General features: G+C 40.2%; 1 pseudogene; it reads left to right on the top strand.

Moving 5' to 3' along the window:
• The first annotated feature begins 1,329 nt into the window (after positions 1–1,329).
• LOC118569374 lies at positions 1,330–1,943 on the top strand (annotated as a pseudogene).
• Positions 1,944–7,379: the final 5,436 nt, after the last annotated feature.

Here is a 7,379-nt window from a genome sequence, read left to right as displayed (position 1 = left end):
GTTTTGGAGAAAACCTATTGAGCTTTTGCTTACTCATGTAAGAAAAAAATTTGCACAAGGCACAAGTTGTTTGGCCATTATGAAGGGACAAAACCTCCACAGAATTTTGAAACATATCCAGTAGTGATTACTGATTCATAATTGCAAATTCAAATAAAAACTCCAAGAAAACTGAATGATACTCTGACAATATTTCTATGTGTAGTGTACAAAAAAATAGCACTTCCCTTAGCTGGGAGAGCTTTTATTTTACATAAGCTTCTGGCCTTAGTATAGGGACTTACTGTTAACCCAATTTTTCCAACTGGATTATTGCTTCTTTAAAACTAAAAAAAAAAAAAAATAGACATCTCTCTGTTCACTCAGAATGATGTCTACAGTAAACTGATCTAACTAGAGCTCAGTACCAAAGCCAAGATGCTTACTGTGGTCCCTGGAAGTCTCACTTAGGCAAGGTCAGAGAGTGGTAAGGGTGGCCATTGGTGCTGATATCACCAGACCGACTGTGCTCATGTGTAGTGGAAAGAGCATGAGATTGGAGAAGCTCCTCATGAGAAAATCCAGGAGAAAGTTGTGATCTTCATTGTTTGCCAGCTTTGGCTCACATTTCCCCCAACACAATACTTTTATTGATTATTTGGGAATTTTTATAATGTACCCTGATCATACACACTTCTCTGTCCTCCCAGGTCCACACATTACCCTTGTAACATCCTCTCCCCACCACCAAAAAAAAAAAAAAAAAAAAAAAAGGAGAAAAAAATACCAAGTCCAATTTGTGTTGCCCACACATTCACTGGAGCATGGTCAAACTCCCAGTGGCCAGCCCCTTAAAGAAAATTGAGTCCTTCTCATTCCCATCCCTGCCAGAAGCCATCAACTGTGGAGAGATACAGCATCCCTATCACAGTCTTTACGAGTTCTCTTCAATGGCTCCCTGTCTAGACTGTTCTTTTTTTTGGGGGGGGGGAGGAGTGAGGGTTCAGGACAAGAGGGTGTCACAGAAGCTTTCCATGTATCTCACTGCAGTCATCAACACCACTGCCAAAGAAGCTTCTTTGCTCTTTACAGTCAGCAGCAGCATGGATCATGGACATCACATGGCCTCCAGCATCAGCACAGACCATAGTCCTCTGCAGTACAGACCATGGACATCAACACGCCCTCAGCATAAATCATAGACACCATCATAACCCTCAGTGGCAGCACAGGTCACAGACATCAACATGGCCTCAGGTGGCAGCACGGGCTGTTCACATCAGCCTGAGTGGTACACATTTTAAAAGGGGAAGTTGAGGGCAGGCTGTTGGAAGACCTTCATGCATCTGAAACTATCTGAATGTTTTTCTTATCTGCTGGTCACAGGGACTTCATCCCAGAAAGGCATTCCCCCAACGATGATGAAGCAATGTTCTCACCAGTAAGATAACATTCTTGGATGCCTGGGAGTCATGGAAGAACTGGTAGATTGGGGCTAGTGAAAGCGCTGAGGGTCTCCTACTTTAACCCCTTGCAGATAGAAAGGCTTTTGAATGAGTCTCGACTGAACATAAAAGAGTGATGAGTTTGAGTTCAGGACAAACTGACCTAGTACTGCCACTCCAAAAGCATCATCTTCATGGCCTACCGTCTCCTGGGCTTTCCAGATAAACCTTGGGCTAAGCCAGAAGACCCTTCACTACTGGAAAAACAAACCAAGATTATATAGATCAATGCAAAGCACAGGAGAGCCTCAGACAATGCTCTCATTCAGCTCCATACCCAGAGCAATGTATGCTGATCTCTGAATCTGTGGCACTGGCATGCACAGGTGAGCAGGTCTTTGACTTAAGTTGAATGATGAGGTGATGGCTGCCCTTCTCAAATTCAACTAAAACTGGAGAGTCTGTGTCCTGCCTGAGATGGTGAACATGGAGGAACATTCCTACAATGTGGAATATTGAAGCCCCATCTCCTGATGAGACTGTCTGGTGTGCAGCTCATTCCTCCTGAGTTTTATTTTAGCCAACCCTGTCTGACATCATGTGGTACTGCCCTTGATGTAGGCTAGAATCTAGACAGTGTTGTGTCTAAATCTTCAATGATACTCAGAGAAGCAAAGGACAATTTCTTTTACTAATTTGATCTGACTAAATGTTTGTCAAACACCATGAACTCTGGTAACACTGAGAATACAAAGATAAGACAACCAAAATAGTAATATTAAATGAAAAAAACAGACTAAAAATGCATTGTCTGATTTGAGCATCAGCTAGATGTAGTCAGAACAGGTGCGGCATACTTCAGAGGCCACATGTTTATTCTAGAAAGTCTTATGTATGTTTGCCAAAGGCTTTGTCACTGTTTTTCTACAAAATGGAAGTTTCTAATGAATCTGATGTTCAGGGCAAGATTTTCAGTAGCGCTGCAGTGTGAAGAGAGTGGCAGAATGAGGATGCTCACTCACATGTGTTCATGGTGAATGGATTCAGCAATATATATCTGCACATAGATACCACCTAGTCAGTCTGTGTAATGTTACGTGTATATATGTTTTCAGGGCTGACCATTTGGTAGTGGATATCCAATTGGTATACTCTCCCACTAAGAAAGTTAATAAGGAATGATACTACCAACTATCTACCCCAAATACCTTACCTTTAGTACATTTAATTATATATATAAGTATACAAAATTTAAATGATATTATCTGTCTGTCTATCTTCACCATCACCATCATCTACCTGTCAGCTAAAATATGATAGACAAAAGTAGATTAAAATAATTAACTTTAATCACGAGGAGGTGTTTGTGCCCACAAGTTGGTATGTACATGTGAATGCAGCTTCCTGAAGAAGTCAGAGGCTAGAGCATTGGATTCCTTAGAGCTTGAGCTACAGGTCATTGTGAGCCACCTAATACAGATACGGGGAACTGAACTCAGGTCCTCTGGAAGAGCATCAAGTGTTCTTAATGGTTGAGCCATCTCTTCTGCCCCTAAACTGTGTTTTAAAATACTTCTTTCAGCAAAACAATTGATTATGATCTTTTTCTCAGTCTCTTAATTTGTGCTTCCCGTTGAGTGTTTGTTTTGGAATGAACTGTGGGGTGGACAGCTCTTTTCCAGGACATCTGATGTGGCTTCCCTGTGTGTGCAATCAGCTCCCTATCCAGTTGTCTTTATGCTATTCAGTTAATCCACTGGTTTGCATTTAGCTGTGCATTTTTAGTTTATTTAACAGGCTTCTTGAAGCAGGGACTTCAAGAATATAATCTATTTTGAAACAAAAATATCCACAATTTTTAATTGCCCCTCCATATCCTTTCATTTCTCTTCCAGAAGCTCTCATTTAAAGAATGTTGGACTTCCTTAGTTGGTTTTCCAAGATTTTTAGCTTTTTTCAAAAATGATTTCTGTCTCTGAGATCCAGTATTTTTCCTTCAGTTCTCTTGTCTTCTTTTCAACTGATTTCATTTCTCTAAGCACCTGAGGTCTCCAGGTTGTTGATAGCTCCTCTCCCTCTCTCTCTCTCTCTCTCTCTCTCTCTCTCTCTCTCTCTCTCTCTCTCTCTCTTCAAGACAGGGTTTCTCTGTGTAGTTTTTGGTTCCTGTCCTGGATCTTGCTCTGTAGCCCAGGCTGGCCTCGAACTCACAAAGATCCTCCTGGCTCTGCCTCCCGAGTGCTGGGATTAAAGGCATGCACCACTGCTGCCCAGCAATCACTTATTTTCATAGTGTCTTAACTTTTCAGGGATGGTGATGATATCTCCCAGCACCGTAAACAGGCTGCTCTTGCATTCTCTTTCGATTTTCCTGCAATGTTCTGTCCTGCAGCTCTGGTTCTTCTGCATGCCTGCTGCCTCTCCATGGTGGGTGGGTTTCCAAGTGACTGGTACAATTTTAGAGCAGATTTATATCCTGTTCTTGTTTGATTATTTGTTAGGAAGAAACTTGCCCTTTGAAGCCTAGGATGTGGAAGAATTCTCTAGATGAATTGTCTGTGTCCTTGTACCATGTCATGCATAGACACTGCTGCTCTAGGATAAAGCTTTGTGGTACCTTCTCAGCTCAGAGGTCTGCAGATCACAGAGGTACATGCAATTAAAACTAATGACCCACTAAATAAAATTATGCTGTGAGTTTGCAGTATACAGTCTCATTTGGTGATGGACAGCTTGACTTGTAATAGGATATCCGTGAAATCAGAAGGAGAGCAGTTAGGCAGAGGAGGAAGGAGGCTGGCAGAGGGAGAGTTGGGGAAGAGAACTCACATGAACAAAATTGTAAAAATGTTATAATGAAGTACATTACTTTGTATACTAATTTAATCAATTGATTTTTAAAGAAAGACTGCCAATCAGTAATTTAAATTTGTCAGAGGACCATTCTTTCCTTTGAATGTATTTGGAGTCAGACCCAACAGTCTCTCTTTTTCTTAGTGTAGATTTGAAAGTAAACAGATTTCTAGAATTTTTAAACTGTCATAATATGCCACAAAAGAGACATTTGTTAATAAATATAGAAAGATAATATACTGTAAGGAAGACAAATATGACCTATATCCTATTCCAGATTGACAATCACTTTGACACCTTGATCTTTTTAAAGTTATATTGTTTGGTGTATATATGCACAGAAAAAATTAGACCAGATACTACATTTTCATTTTATAACCATATTTACTTAAGATTACATTTAGTACTTCTAACAAAAACAGACTTTTAATTAAAATGTTAACTTATTTATTTAAGAGAGTTAATATTTATTTCACTGTAGTATATTTAATATTAAAACCGTGACTTAGGGTGTGCTCAGTGGTAGAGTACTAGCATAATGTGGCATGTACAAGGTCCAAGAAACACACACACACACACACACATACCATATGTACATACACTATACACACAATGCATATGAACACACACACACACAAACCACATGTACATCCACTACACACACAATGCATACAAACACACACACTACACACAAAAACACAGATACATACACACATGTGCGCACGTGCACATGCACACACACACACACACACACACACACACACTACAAAACACACACACACATACACACCTACACACACACACACACACACACACACACACACGAGCACATGCACACACCCATGCATGCACCCAACTGAACATATGCACATAAACATGTACGAATCTTACTTATATTTAAATATTTTTATATAGTGTCTTCTATCTCTCTCTCTTTGTGTTTATCTCCTTCTTTCTCTGTTCTTCTTATGAGGGAATTTTTGTGCATTTTTTATTTTGAGAGAGAGAGAGAGAGAGAGAGAGAGAGAGAGAGAGAGAGAGAGAAGTTGTATTTTATGTGTGGGTCACCATACCTAGCTTCTAACATATTTTGAACAGGAGTAAGTTTTATACTGGGCAACATCTGGGAACGTTTTGATTACTTTTAGTAGAAAATGATACAGATGTCTAGCAGGCAGAGGCCAGGCAGGACACCACACATCCTACAGTATAAAGGATGATCTCACACCAAGCAATGAATCAACGCAAAATGTCAGTGGGGTCAAGGTTTATCGGACATGCTTGAGTCTATAATTGAATTCAATCTTTGTCCCTTGGAGATTTTGAGGGCTGGATTTATGCTTTTCTAACCTTAATTTAAATTTAGTATATGTAATATGGGCATAACCATATTTTGCTATTAGGGTTTTTGGTGTGACATTTGAGAGCATGTAGGAAAAATGCCAAGTACTACAGATAATTTGCAATTCTTAAGGCATTGGAACATGTGTTTTATTGGACAGCCATATGGAGACTGTTTTGAGTAGTAGTTAGGTCTCAATGGAGTGCTACTGAGAGTCTACCAGGGTTGAAACAATTCCTTCAGAATGAGTTCTATTCCTTGGGGAATTGCAGTTCTGTCTTTAGACAGACATGACGTTGTTGAGTGTACTAAGACAATAATGACTAAATACAGTACTAAATGAGTATGCACTGAGGTTTGAAGGGGTCCCAGGCTCAGAAAGAATTTTCTCTGATCTGTGTGTGTTAGCTTTGAATCTTCAGATACGCATATTTAATTTGGAATAAGCATAGAAGTGAGGATATTAATAAGGGGCTATGAGGTTAGGCTTTCAAGAAATGGTAGACTTAATGCACTGGTATAAAAGATTAAAGGGAATAATGGAACAGTACAGGTTGTGCTGACTAGTCTTATGTCAACTTGACACAAGTCACAGTTATATGAAAGGAGGGAACCTCAGTTGAGAAAATGCTTCCATAAGATGCAGCTGTAAGGCATTTTCTTAATTGGTGATTGATGGGGAATGGCCTAGCCCATTGTGAGTGAGGCCACTCTTGGGCTGGCGGTCCTGGGCTCTATAATAAAATAGGCTGAGTAAGCCAGGGAAAGCAAGCCAGTAAGCAGCATCCCTCCATGGCCTCTGCATCGGCTCCTGCCTCCAGGTTTCTCCCGTTTGAGTTCCTGTCTTGACTTCCTTTGATAATGAACAGTGATATGGAAGTATAAGTCAAATAAACCCTTTCCTCCTCATCTTGCTTTTTGGTTATGGTGTTTTATTGCAGCAATGGAAAACCTAACTAAGACAAGGGTTAAACTTGGTTTGGGGAGTGGAGAGGGTAAGATAGAGTAAGGAGTAAGGGGGAATAAATAACACAAAAGATATTTTGAAAAAGACATATAAATATCTACTACTGTAGAAGCTTCCATATATATCAAATCAGGGCAACCATGCCTCTCCTAGATATCAGAAACTAAAAGATAAAAAGTCTAGTCCCAGGAATGGCTTCCTCCTTTTGGAATTGTTGGCCAATGAAGTCCCATAGGCCCAAGTCATTGCTCTTGGTTACCATTTAGAACTTGACAATAAGATCCTATTGCTGAAAACACCATGTACTTGGGTCATAGAACGTGATGAAATGAAGCTGGTGCTCACATGGAGGCTTCATACCTGCTGGCTAGGTTCCATAGTGCTGGAAGGTACTGTACAAGCCACTAGAAAAGAAAAAAACATCAATAATACTCAGCTCTGAACCCTGTGAATTACAGTAATGGTTGGCCCGACAAGACGTGCCTACTGGCACAATAGTGGTGTGAACTTCATGGTAGTAACCAACCACCACTTTGCGACTGGATTTAAGTCCTGTTCTATAAGATAAACTCCACATACCCGGCACCATTGGTGGGCTAAGAAACTGTGGCTAGACAGATCATAGGCTGCCAAGGAGAAGCTACTACTATTATTTTGATAGATGTGAATAGTTTTATGCTGACATCTGATGACTTATTATTATACTTGTAGATCAATGCATCCCTCCACCCTCAACTGCAATGGTTCTGTTGGCAGTAGTGGTTACTAACACAGTGGTCCTCAACTGGCCAAGGTA

The sequence above is a fragment of the Onychomys torridus genome, chromosome 18 (genome assembly GCF_903995425.1).
Source record: "Onychomys torridus chromosome 18, mOncTor1.1, whole genome shotgun sequence".
NCBI lineage: Eukaryota > Metazoa > Chordata > Mammalia > Rodentia > Cricetidae > Onychomys > Onychomys torridus.
This window is presented reverse-complemented; position numbering and strand designations above follow the sequence as displayed.